The sequence below is a fragment of the Hemitrygon akajei genome, chromosome 6 (assembly GCF_048418815.1).
Source record: "Hemitrygon akajei chromosome 6, sHemAka1.3, whole genome shotgun sequence".
NCBI classification, from domain to species: domain Eukaryota; kingdom Metazoa; phylum Chordata; class Chondrichthyes; order Myliobatiformes; family Dasyatidae; genus Hemitrygon; species Hemitrygon akajei.
The window spans coordinates 142605935-142620080 of NC_133129.1; the positions used below are offsets into that span (position 1 = coordinate 142605935).

Below are 14146 nucleotides of genomic sequence, written 5' to 3' on the forward strand. Positions count from 1 at the left end.
TATCTGCAGATGCTGGAAATCTAAAGCAACACACAGAAATGCTGGAGGAACTCAGTAGGATAGGCAGCATCAATGGAAAAGAGTAAATAGTCGACATCTTGCGCCAAGACATTTTGTCAGGGCTGAGAGGGAAAGGGGAGATGCCTGAATTAAAGTGGGATGAGGGGAAAGAGGCTGACTGTGGAGGATGATAGGTGAAGCTCAGTGGGAGGGAAAGATCAAGGGCTGGAGAAGAAAGAATCTGATAGGAGAGGAGAGGGGACAATAGGAGGAAGGGAAGGAAGGGACCCAGGGGAACTAATTGGCAGGTGAGAAGTTAAATGGCAGAGTGGGGAATTGAGGTGGGGGTGGAGTTTCTTCACCAGAAAGAGAAATCAATGTTTATACCATCAGGTTGGAGAGTCCCCGGTCAAAATATAAGGTGTCGCTCCTCCACTCTAAGGGTGTCTTCATCTTGGCATAAGAGGAGGCCATGGATTGACATGTTGGAATTGGAAATGGAATTAAAATGTTTGACCACCAGGAAGTTCCACTTGTGGCAGATGGTGCAGAGGTGCTCGACGAAGTGGTCACAAATATATGACGGGTCTCACCAGTGCAGAGGAGGCTGCATCAGGAGCACCAAACACAATAGAAGGACTGTTTGGGGCCCTGAATAGAGGTGAGGGAAGAGGTGTTTAGGCAGGTGTAGTACTTAGGCCACTTGCAGAGCTAAGTGCCTGGAGGGAGATTAGTGGGGAGGAACAAAAGTACAAGTTAGTTGCGGAAGGAGTGATCCCTGTGGAAAGCGGAGGTGGAGGTAAATATATGTTTAGTGGCAAAGTCCCTTTGGAGAAGGTGGAGGTTGCAGAGGATAATGTGTTGGATGTGGAGGCTGATGGGGCGGTAGTTAAGGGCAAGAGGGACTCTATCACTATTATGACATAGAAACATAGAAATTTACAGCACATTAATGGCCCTTTGGCCCACAATGTACCTTACTCTAGAAACTGCCAAGAACTTCCCTACCTTATAGCCCTCTATTTTTCTAAGCTCCATGTACCTATCTAAGAGTCTCTTAAAAGACCCTATTGTATCTGCCTCTACCAACTTTGCTGGCAGTGCATTCCATGCACCCTCCACTCTCTGTGTGAAAAACTTACCTCTGACATCCTCCTTGTGCCTGCTTCCAAGCACCTTAAAACTATGCCCCCTCATGTTAGCCATTTCAGCCCTGGGAAAAAGCCTCTGACTGTCCACATGATCAATGCCTCTCATCATCTTATATGCCTATATCAGGTCACCTCTCATCCTCCGTTGCTCCAAGGAGAAAAGGCCAAGTTCACTCAACCTATTCTCATAAGGCAACATCCTTGTAAATCTCCTCTGCACTCTCTCTAGTATCTACATCCTTTCTGTAATGTGGTGACCAGAACTGAACACAGTACTCCAAGTGGGGTCTAAATAAGGTCATATACAGCTGTAACATTATCTCACAGCTCATGAACTCAATCCCATAGTTGATGAAAGCCAACACACCATATGTCTTCATAACAACACTGTCAGCCTCTGCAGTAGCTTTGAGTGTCCTATGGGCACAGACTCCAAGATCTTGCTGATCCTCCTCACTGCAGAAAGATGGGGTGAGCTCAGATGTAGAGGGAATGGAGGAGATGTGGGTGAGGGCAACATCAATAGAAGAGAGAGGGAAACCCCATTCTTTAAAGAAGGAGGACATCTCTGATGTCCTGGAATGGAAAGCTGTGTTTGTGTCCTGGAAACATAAGTAGCAGAGGTGAAGAAACTGAAAAAAGGGAATAGTATTTTTTACAGGAGATAGGGTGGGAAGAGATATAGCCCAAATAACTGTGAGAATCAGTAGGTTCATAAAAGATGTAGGTTAACAGTTTGTCTCCAGAGATGGGATGAGAGAGATCAAGAAAGGGGAGGGAGGTGTCAGAGATGGCCCAAGTGAATTTAAGGGCAGGGTGGAAGTTAGAAGTAAAATTGATGAAATTGACAAGCTCAGCATGGGTGCATGAAGCAGCGCCAATGTAGTCGTCAATGTAAGGGAGGAAGAGTCTGGGAGCATAACGGGGAAGACTTCATATACTATTCCACATAGCCGACTAAAAGGCAGCTATAGCTTGGGCCCATGGCTACCCCTCGAGTTTGGAGAAAGAGAGAGGAGCCGAAAGAAAAATTGTTCAGGCTGAGGACCAGTTCTGCCAGTCGGAGGAGGGTGGTGATGGAGGGGAATTGGTTGGTACTTCTGTCAAGAAAGAAGCGGAGGGCTATGAGGCCTTACTGATGGGGGATAGAAGTGGTCAGGGCCAGGGAACTGAAAGTTACTGAGAAGATCGAGGGCACAAGAAGTGTTGCGGAGGTAGGCGGGAAGGGACTGAACCACGGGGTTAGAATGGAATTGAGGTGTGAGGACAGGAGTTCAGTAGACAGAAACAATCGGCCTACGCAGACAGTCCGAATCTTGGAAGATATTAAAGTCAAATCCCGTGTGGGTCGAAAATTAGAATTACTCTGAGAACGTAGGTAGGGTGAACTGGTTTATGTTCGACATTTGTTATAACTTTGGTTCCGATTTGCTGTTATTTTCCCGTCTGCCTCCGTGGTCCACACGGAGGCGGTGTAATTTAAAATAACATGAATATATGTCACGCATTTTGTGGATTATGCCAAATATTTAACCGGCTCATCCCAGATGTCTACGAATACAGATATATCCGAATGTGATGAACCTATTTCATACATATAGTCTAATAAATTCTGAAATGCAGAATTGTCCTTAAATATTGGGAAAGCTGCAAATGAATCCGTGACTTCATTTTCTGACCTTCTCGAATCAACCCTGAACGACAGGATTAACGATTTTCGGACACTCCGTGTATTTTGTTTTGAAATCAAAGAACTCGAGATGCTAGAAATGTCATAAAGCATGACAGTGTGTCACGCTGCTGGGCTGATTGGTGCGTCTCGAGGGGGTGCGATCGGAATTCCTGCCATTGTTCAGGCTGGACGCCGCATTTCTGCGGACGTCAGACACAAGGGCAGGTTTTCCTGCGTGAGCCCGGGAGTCGTGCGGAAAATTCCCGATCAACGTTGCCGGGCTGCCTCGGGGTCCAATCGGAACGCGATCCCGTGTGCCACCTGCCCTGCTGCCGCTGCTCCGACTGGCAAGTCGCACTTGCCGGCCACTCGTCCAGCCGTGTCCAGCGCGGTCATTTAAAGGGACCCCCCGAGTCCAGCGCCCGAGCCTCGACTTGACTCCCGGAAGTGACGGTCCCTTTGTGGATCCTGGAGATCGTGGAAGATGGCGGCTGGATGCGACGCTGCGCTGTGAGGTGAGTGTGTGTGTGTGCACAGCTTCCAGTTTACTTACTCCCGTCACTGCGAGGGGTCCGCCTTTCAGATTTAATAGAATAACAAATGCAGCCTTCGGGAGGCGGATGGACTTTTAGTCTTTTTTTTGTTTCATTGCCGATGTATGAAATAAGGTGTAGTTGTGGAGCTGTTGCAGTGGCTATAGAACTGGTTTAGAGTTAACAGCGCTGAAGAAAATAATCACAGAAAGTAGTTTTATCCGTAACAATAAGTGACCTAGGAATATATAAAATTCTGGAGCACCGCTTGCATTTATCTCTCTAACGGTTTGTTTTTCATGGGTTTGGGAACGGCAAAGAAACTTCTGAAGTCACTTTTTGATTCTGGAGACGGTTTTTTTTTAAGTAGTCCAGTTGAGTTTATCCTAATTGATGGTTTGAGCTGAAGGACGGTATTTAACCCCTTCAAACAATTTTTATAGCATACCCAAAATAGCGTTTACTTTCTTGTTGTCAATGAGAGACTATGTATAAAGTGTTTTCCGAAATGTCATGCAGGGTTAATAACATTAGCATTTTAGCCGTGATGTTTCAGTTGAACTCCCGATGTTTTGATGTATACCCACACAAATGCTCTACAAAATTTCTGAATGTTTTGAAAAGTGAGTACTGTGTGTTTCACTCAGCCTTTAAACATTTTGTAAACTGTAGTTAGTTGTTTGTTGATTCCTATGCCACTGCTTAATCATGGGTTGATGGAAAACACAGCTTTTTTTAATCATATAACTTTTAAAATCTTGTGTCATAAAGGCTTCCTGTAATAAGTTGTTTAACTTGTTAAAGAGAAGCCTCCTGGTACCAAAAGAGTTTAATGAGTTTAGGGCAAGGATTTCCTGAATATTTAAAATTTCCGTTCTTTTGATTTGCTGAGGTCAGTGATAGGCATAAGGACTGAAAAAAAATCTTGATTTTAGTGTTTTTGTTTGGGCATCTTAGAAATTATTTGAGTTTATACAGTTTGTAGAGTTGGTGTGGCTCTTTCAAATTATTAATTGTGAGACATTGTATATTCAGCCTAATGAAAATTCTCTGAACTTCCCTTCACAGAAGTTTCCCTTCCCTCAGTTGAAAATTCTGTTACATCAACAATTATTTTTAAAACTATGTCTTGGTTTTTATGCACTGGAGCAAATTTGAAATGCGTTCAGTTTTGGAAAGACTGTGGTCCTTTTTGGCTGTGATAGATTGATCTTCATTAGGAATCCTGATGTTTGAAATTTCAGAATGTGGTATGTGCAAGGTATAAATGTGCTGATTTTGTTAAGATGATTATTAAAAATGTTAAAAGTGTGAAATAGAAATGAAAGATTAACACACTTAACTTTCGGCTTATCAGCGTTTGATGAGGGTGTGTGAAAGTGACTGGGGCAGATGGGAGGGGTGATGAGACAGGAATAGTGTTTTAGAAAAAAACTGAAGTTCTGCTTATTGTTTCTTTTGGGTATGGCTCCTAAAATATTGCAGCAGCACAAAAATAGGCCATTCAGTATATTCAGTCTTTGATTTGCTTTATCTAAACTGGTTTATTCTTGTACTCTTATCGTATACCCAGTAATATTTCCTTCAACTTTTATTCAACAGCTCTTTTAAATTCTGATTTGCTTTGATATTTTTTAATAGCTTACGGTGAAGTATATCACAATCACCCACACCAAATTGACTTCTGAAAGTTGGAATTCTTTTTGGTTATTTCACATTAGAGCTCTGCTGAACTGGTTACATATTTTAATTTTATTCAGAGAAATTTAAAATGTACAGTTGCTATCAACTGAAGTCCTCCTACTGAATCTGCTGCTGTACACCAACTTCTGTGCTGAGGCAAAAATCTGTGGCAATGATGCAGATTCTTAGGCAGCTGGTGGTGTAGTGGCATCCACACCGGACTTGTGAGACGGTTGGTCCTGGGTTCGAATCTACCCAGTTCCATGCTGGTTTGGGCATTGAGCTAGCAACTCAGCCTTCTGGGGGGGGTAAAGAAAACAGGCAAAAATGCTCAAGAAAGAGCAAGGTGCCTGATGCACCCTGAGACCCAGAGAGAAACAACGACAATGCAGATTTCTTAGAGCAAACTATGTGAACTGATTAGAAAGGCATGGTTAAATATGGTTTTGTTATGCCATGAGTTTTTATTGTGTTCTGGCCAGTTATGTAATTGAGTTTCTATATGATTTTTACCTCTCCCCAGTGTTGCAAAGGATAGATCTTGCCTCATTGCTGCACAATGTCCCATTGTGTTGGACTTTGCCACGCTGCCTGTACTTTGCAGAAAAGTTCCTTTGAACACCTGTGATCACATCCATCAGGCAGTAGTCAGCACAGTACACACTACAGACCCTGTGGGAGAAGAACACATTCGATCCTCGATCCTGTAAGTTGGTTTGCCAAGCAGACTGTTAAAACTATTTAGAAGAATGTCTCATCAACTAGCACCAAGACCTTGTGTGGTTGCTAGTGAGAGACCCCCTCCCCCCTCCTCCATCAGATCTTTCCTGTTCAGTTGGAGTTTTGTACTCAATGCATGCTGTATTTAAGATGGCTGTGATGAGTCAAGTACACCTGTTTGAGCAATGCATTTGCGAGGAAAGTCTAGAAAAAAAATGCATTAAGGAGAACTGTGATCTATAGGCTGTTCCCAAGGGCTTACACTGAAATTAACATCAACTCCGTGAAAGGTGCACTTTGGTCTGTCCAAAACTTGTTCTCCAGAGAAGCTGAATCAGGTTTATTATCACTAAGGTATGATGTGAAATTTGTTGTTTTGCTGCAGTAGTAATAAAAAATAACTCCAAGTTACAAAAATAGTGTGGAGAAGGAATAACATGGAGCATACAGAAATCTGATAAGAGAGTGGAAGAAAGCTGTTCCTAAAAGCATAATGTGGGTCTTCAGGCTCCTGTTCCTTCTCTCTAATATTAATGCTAAGAGGACATGTCCCAGATGGTGAGAGTCTTTCTGCCTGACACATTACAGCCCTGGTGTCCTTGTAGAACTCACATTTGATTGTCTTTGCTGCTAATTTCTATTTCACTCTCAATCACTGACTCTTTGCTCACTTGGCCCCTCTTCCCCCATCTCAGTACAATAGTACTGAGCAGTTGACTGTTACTTGCTGTATGAGTGGCAGACTGTGATGGGACACTCTGCTGCCACCGAGGGCTTGCACCTATGTAATAACCTAGCAAACACATCAAGGGTGTATTGCTTAAAGAAACCTGTGAGTGGCATTGGGACTTTGTACATCCAACATATTGACATAGCACAATAAATATATAAACTGGATGATGCTGACTCGACTGTAAAGAATTTAAATGAGGACTGAGAGCTCCAAGGGTCTCTGAAGTGGCCTTGACAAGTATCATTAGGGAGAATCCCAAGCCATTTTATGTGTCTGATGGGAGGAAAAATATAGCTAGGGAAATGTTATGTCCACCCAAGGACAACAGAGGTAATTTAAGTGTGGACCCAAAAGAAAGTGTGTGCACTCATAAAATAGTACTTTATATTGGTATTCACTAAGAAGGAGGATGTAATGCTGAGATTAGGGAGGTGCAAGGCAATATTCCAGGACATGATGACCACCCCCACCCAAGTATACTCCACCCCAGGGCTTCATAGAATCTATTCTAGGATACTGAAGGAGGTAGGGCGGTGACTACTGGGGTTTTAACAGATCTTTTGTATCCTCCTTAGCTACAGATTAAGTCATAGAAGACTGAAAATAGCTCATACTTCCTTCTGGAAGGGCAATAAAGATAATTCAGGAAATTGTTACTGTTAAGTCTTGCGTCAGTGGGTAGAGAAATTCATTGGAGAAGTTTCAAATGGATGTGATTTATTAGCATTTCAAAAAGCTTTGACTTGGGGTTTTATGCAAATTTGAATGCATGTAGCGATAGATAGTGTTTTACATGAACTTTAGGAACCCATTTAACAAATGTCTTGTGGTTTTCTGATCCAGAATATCATTTCATGGGATCTGTTAAGTTAGATTTTTTTAAAAACTGGCCTAATAATGGGAAGATGGAGGGTCATGATGGAGCGGTGTTTTCCTGAGAAGAGGTCTGTGACAATGATGCTCTGCAAGGATCAGGAATGAAATCTCTGGATTGAAATACATTAATTTTGGATAAAAATGCGACGGGTTTGATTAGTAAGATTGTGGATGACATGAAAATTTGAGTGGTGGATTGTGGGAAAGATTGTCAGAGGATCCAGCAGGAAAAAGATGAGTGAAATTTGGACAGAGAGATGGCAGATGGAACTTAATCCAGGCAAGTGTGAGTGGATGGATTTTGAGAGGTCAAGTGAAGAGAACTTTTAGGAGCATTGCTCCCGGTGCAGCATTCTTTGTCAGTGAGACCCATTGCATGTAGGTTAGGGGGACCACTTCATCAAGCACCTTTGCTCTGTCCCCTCAAAAGGTGGGATTTGTCCGTAGCCAGCCATTTCTATTTGATTTCCCATTCCCATTCTGACATGCCAGGTCCAAGGCCTTCTCTACAGTCACACTGAGGCCATACTTGGGTTGGTGGAGCAACACCTCATATTCATTCTGGGTAGGCACCAACCTGCTGGCATGAACATTTATTTATCTAACCACCGGTAAGTCCCCCCCCTTACTCTTTTTTTTTTCCCCATTTCATATTCTGAAACCCCTCTCATCCCTTCTCTTCACCTGCCCTTCACCCCTCTCTGGTGCCTCTCCTCCTTCCCTTTCTCCTATGGTCCACTGGCTTTTCCTATCATATTCTTTCCTCTTTAGCCCTTTACATCTTCCACCTTTTACATCCCAGCTTCTTCACTGCTCCCTCCCCTTCCCCATCCGTCCATCTTCCCACTTGCCTCGTCTCAACTGTAACCTGTCAGTCTGCACTCCTTCCCCTGATCCCACTACCTTCGTTTTCTGGCTTCATCTCACTTCCTTTCCAGTCCTGATGAAGGGGCTTGGTCTGAAAAGATGCCTGTTTATTCACCCTCCATAGATGCTGCCTAACTTGCTAAGTTCCTCCAATATATTCTGTGTTTTCCTGAAGATTTCCAGCATCTGCAGGATTTGTGTTGATGAGGGATATGGACAATGTGCATGCAGGTAGAATAAGATGATGGGATCATGCTTGTTGCAGGCATGGTTGGTCAAAGTCTCGTTCCTGTGCTGTAATCTAGGTCTCCCAGCTTTGTCTGCACTGTTTTGGTTTTCTTGAATGCTTTTTTAAAAAGTTTATTTTTGAAATGAAAACAAGTTATGGCTAACTGCGTGAGGTCACAATCACTGGTCTTTGTATGCAAACGGTTCTAGTATTTGAGTATTGGCAGATGCATTGAATCCCAGAACATGACCTGTTCCGTATCTAGAATCTTTCAATTTATGGATTCTAATTATGAATTATTTAATAAAATTATGGGCTCTTTGACAAATGAATCAACATGAGTTTTATTCCATATTTGCTGTTGACTGCTGCATCAGCTAATTCAGCATTGTAAAGCTTCTGGCAATATGCAATGAATTCAATGCATCTGGATGCCACTCTTTGAAAATCAAGCCTCAATTTAAAAGTATGCTAAAGTCAGTACAGTGGATTCTGCCTAATTGGGGCACATCCAAAGCAGCAGATGGTTGCCCAATTAAGTGACTGCCCCAATTAGCCAACGTTTCTTGGAATAACTTAAAAAGGTATAAAAGAAGATAGACCACCATTTAATTAAGTAACAAATTATGTACTTAAGTGAAATTGTCATCCGTTGGTCCAAATGGATAACATAAAACAAATGCACACAAATGATGCTATTTAAAAACTGTTCACTCTAAGTGCAGTGTAGTGATAACAGCCACATGAGTGCACGTGACTGTTCAGCAATAGTCTCCTATCCCAGTTAAGCGACAGTGTTCCAAATAAGTGGATGGAATCTCAGCTATTTTCTTGATTATAATCTCAAGAGCTACTGCTGGAAATCCAGAGCAACACACACAATGCTGGGGGGAAAAAAATCAGGAGTTCTGGCAGCATCTATGGAAGTGAATAAACAATTAACATTTCAGACTGAGACCCTTCATCAGGACTGGAAAGGAATGGGGGAAGATGCCAGAATAAGAAGGGGGAAGGGGAAGGATTGTGCCCTGATTGGGGAATGGATGGGGGGGGGGGGAAGAAGAGGCAAAAAGAAAGCAAAAATTACCAGAGGTAGCAATAGGTTTTCATGCCATCAGTTTGGAGGTTACCTAGACAGAAAATGAGGTGTTTCTCCTCCACCCTGAGAGTGGCCTCACCATGACAGAAGAGGCCAAGGACCGACATGTCAGAATGGGAATGGGGATAGGAATTAAAATGGTTCACCACTGGGAAATGAGTGCAGGCATTGGATAAAGCGTCCCCCCAGTTTGCATTGGGTCTCACCAAAGTCAAGGATGCCACATCAGGAGCACTAGATACTATAGATGATCCCAGCAGATTTGCAGGTTAAGTGTTATCTCACCTGGAAAGACTGGGGCTCCGAATGGAGGTGAGGGAGGAGGTGGAAGGGCAGGTGTAACGTTTCTCTAACTTGAAGAGATATGCTAGGAGGAACAAATGGACAAGGGAGTCATGGAGTGAATGATCCCAGAGGAGGGGGTGGGGAGGTATGGAAGTGATTGGTGGTAGGATCCCATTGAAGACGGCAGAAGTTGCTGAGAACGAGGTGTTGGATGTGCTGGCTCATGGGTGGTAGTTTTTGATTATTGTTCTTTGAGTTGTCCCAATTAAGCTGCTGCCCTGATTAACTGATGGCCCAATTAACCAGAATCCACTGTTTGAATTTTGGATGTCTGTAAAGCTATGCATTGGATACTTTATTGTGTAATCTTTAAGCATGTATGGAAAGGCTTGCTCTTGCCCTTGCCATCTCATTCATTGATTTATTTCTCATATACACTTTCCTCTTCCTCCAGGATAGTGGTATCTGATTTGTTCATTCTGTGAATACTGGCTAATAGTTCTGCATTCCTGATCATCAGGTGCAACTTCTGTTTCCTCTTTAATACTTGCTGTAGTTATTCAACTTCGCTCAGTAATGAACAGTGGTTCTTTTATCTGCTCCAGGTGCACACTGTTCCTAATGCCTTATCACTCTTTCTTGTATCCTGCTCTAACTCAATACTAAACGTTAAATGTCAATTTATTTTATCTACATGTCTTCACCAAAAGAAAACTGTTAATAGGTTATTCATTGTTAAATAGATATCTTTATACTTGATCGTTATTGACAAGCCATTTATATTAAGCAGTATTTTTACAGATTCTGCCTCCTTTATTCCCTATTCAATTGTTTGCAACTGTTTTCTTTATCCTTCTTGAATACTGTTCGATGGTATGTGTATGCTCTGGTATTGTGTAGTAATGAAGTAACATGCAGAATATGAAGTGGGAACTGTGTGGAAATTGTACAGCTTATTTAGGTTTCTTCTCAGAATCAGGTTTAATATCACCTGCATATGTTGTGAAATTTGTTAACTTTGCAGCAACAGTACATGATACAGGGAACAAATGAATTACACTAAATATAATCACAAATAGTTAAATTGAAATAAGTAGTACAAAAACATAAATTTTTAAAAAAGTTGTGATGTACTGCTCGTGGTTTCAATATCCATTCAGAAATCAGAAGGCAGAGGGAAAGAAACTGTTCCTAAATCGCTGAGTGTGTGTCTTCAGGACCTTCCTTCCTAATGGTAACAGTGAGAAGAGGGCATGTGATAAGAGTCCTTAATGATGTACACCACTTTTTGAAGACACTGCTTGAAGATGTTTTGGATAATTCTATCTATCTGTCGGTCTATCCATCCATCTGACTAGTGATAGTGCTGACTAATTTTACAGCACTCAGTATTCTTATAGAGTCATGGCACACTTCATTATGGGAACATTCACAATTTAGTTAATTGATAACAAGGCACTGAGAAGTTTATCCTGATTTTTTTTATTACTGGTACTCTAAACACACAACTCTTGTGATTAAATTTGGTTACTTACAGAGAAGACAATGCAGTTTAAAGTCTTTTATCAGCTTTGTTCATGGTTATCTCTCCTCGGGATTAGTATTGATTTAAGGTGATTTGAAGCTCTTGATTGTCACTTATAGATGATTGCTATCTCTGCTGCAGTAATTGTATAAAATCTTTAAATGCTTTTTGCATGTCATGTAGTAGCATTCCCCTTTTGTTGATGATGGTTGTAAACATTTAAAATGGAGAGAAATCACCTGGCCATCAATAGTGGCCAGAATTGCATTGACGTCAAATTACATTGGTTGAGCATGATCTGTCTTGTTTTTCTTCTGTTTATTTCCATCTGTCAGTGCAGTAGCAATGTTGGGCTTGCTTTGTAAAGTAATCATGATGAAGAATTCAAGAGGAGATTAGCAAGGAATTGTCACAGAATTTTAGTTAGAATAGAATCCATATTTTGAGATTTCTTTCTTGCCATTTATTATCTGGTAAATACCCAGTTATTGTGCTAAAAATATTGAATCAAATGACTGAAGTAAAAAAGAAACAAAACTTTTACATCAGTTGGAGTAGATTGTGCTTTTTCAAGAATAGAATGTACATGGTAGGAGTAGCAATGAGAAGTCACACTTGGTAAATTTTTGGAAAAACTTAAAATAGATTATTACTGCACTATGATCGATTATGTTCGATTTCCAATTGCCCTCAGAAATGTCTTTTTAAACTGTACGTGTATTGTGGTAATTGTTCTCTATTTATACCAATTACCTTCTGACTCAATAGAAAGCAAACATCCAAACCACCATATTCCTGTTTCTCAGGTGTTTCTTTAGAATACTTGTTCTTGACTTAATTTGTGGTGATTCCAGCTTGTTAATCAAGGCGGTCAGCTGCAGAGGTACATTCAGATGTGCATTTTCTTTAGCTATTGCTGAACATTGCTACTGTCGCCTCCCCCCCCCATGTTGGTTGAAAATAATTGCAGAGCGAGATGACGTTGGTGTCTCGAGTTATGGTCAGCATTTATTATGCATTTGATACTCAGAAGGTTAGACTTTTGTCACATAATACCCTTTGTTTAATTAGGACTTGAATTTAATAGTAAATAATGGAGTGGCACTTGTGCACCAGCAGAGCTGTGTGACTTGGAGGTGATTGGTGTACCCATAGAAGATAGTAATTTGGTCTGGCAGTCTGAAGTTTTCATAAGATCAGGGAAACTGAAATCTGTTACAAACAGCACCTCATAAGTAGGATCCCATTAGGCTACTTCCTCTTTTTTAAAAAAAGATGAACAATTCCATACACACCAATGTACACAATCACCATAGGCTTATCCACACTAAATCAGAACCAGTCAGTTGTTAACTTTTATATTTAGTTACATCCAGAGAGGCAGCTTAAAGATTTGGTGATATTTTAAGAGTTTGTACACCGTAACATTATTGAATGGCTTGTTTTTGAGTTCCTTGTTTTTGAGGTATTGTCTTTTCCTCATATTTTGTTCCGCTCTGAGTCATCTGGTGAAGTGTGTTATCAGTTAAGTCAATAGTGTTCCTCAAAGACAAACGGTGAATACTGCATCGATTACCTGTTAACATCATAGCAGGCAATCGTATGGCGTGTCTCTTCAGCTACTGACAGTGAACCCTGTATACTCATTAGATTTGTATTTTCTTATTCTGTTAGCCTTTATATGCTGCAAGCACGCTTATTTGTGTGCTTATTTCTAATGTTCGTCCTCTCCAACTTCCCTTTTTAGAAGTTCTGAATTGTAGATGTTAGCTCTGCTTCCTTTCCAGAGACTTCGCTGGGTTCATGGTTTTTATTTATTTGGAAATGCAGCACAGTGACAGGACCTTCTGGCCAACAAGCTTGCACTGCCCAAGTACAGCCATGTGACCAATTATCCTTCTAGCCCATACATCTTTGAAATGCAGGAGGAAATCCACATTGTCACGGGGTAGAACGTACCAACTCCTTGTAGACAGCGGCGGACATTGAACTTGGCCCACTGCTGCTGTAAAACATTACGCCACCATGCCACCTTCCAAAATTGACTGAGGACTGATTTTTACTCTGTCACCTCATTAGCAGTACTGTGCCTAGTATCCCATTGATCCGATTATGAATTGATTTGCTGGGTGTTTGTAATGTTTGTCACATTTTTCCTTCAGATTGGGCACGCTCTGTCTTCAGTTCTCTGAGCAACATGTACATGATTTGAATGACGATTGTCACATCCTTTCCTGCCTTGTTGCTCCTTTGTTTTCATGATAATTTGTCACTGTCTTCATGCTCTGGTTGCAGTATCTGGTAACATCTCCAACAATGTCTTTATTGCTGGAGTTATTTTTACTGGAATCACTTTTCTCCCATGACATAGTTTCCTTTAGATTCTCTGGTCTTTTCTTTCAACTGGTTCTGTACATCTTCTTGCCTGGTGGCTGTTGTATTCTGTGTGTCTCCATCTATAAATCCGTGTGGGAAATGCATGTCACTGTTTTGCTCCCATACAAGAATAGTATGTCTCTTGCTATCTTTGTTTTTATAATCTTGTTCCCAGCCTGGAATTGCAGTAGGTGTTTTAATTAGCAATCCATTATAACCATACTGAAGTTGTATCATTGTTGGAACTTACTACCTCATCTGCAACAACTATCTTCAAATTTTGCTGTATTTCCCTGTCTTTCACCTTGAATATAGTTCTGTTCTTCTGAAAACCATTACCTAACTTGGGTTGTTTCAATGTGGATTCAACACGTGATCCCACGTCAATCTGAGGAAA

The 14146-nt window shown here is 41.4% G+C and overlaps 1 protein-coding gene across 3 annotated transcripts in view; it reads left to right on the forward strand.

Annotated features, from left to right (window-relative positions):
- Nucleotides 1-3060: 3060 nt before the first annotated feature.
- pik3c2a (phosphatidylinositol-4-phosphate 3-kinase, catalytic subunit type 2 alpha) overlaps nt 3061-14146 on the forward strand; it is a 156252-nt gene continuing 145166 nt past the window's right edge. For 2 of the 3 annotated variants that reach the window (XM_073049393.1, XM_073049392.1), the window contains exon 1: nt 3064-3338. The gene's annotated coding sequence lies outside the window, so the exon portion shown is untranslated. Of the gene's footprint in view, nt 3339-14146 lie in introns of all 3 variants that reach the window. The other variant, XM_073049394.1, reaches the window with a different exon arrangement.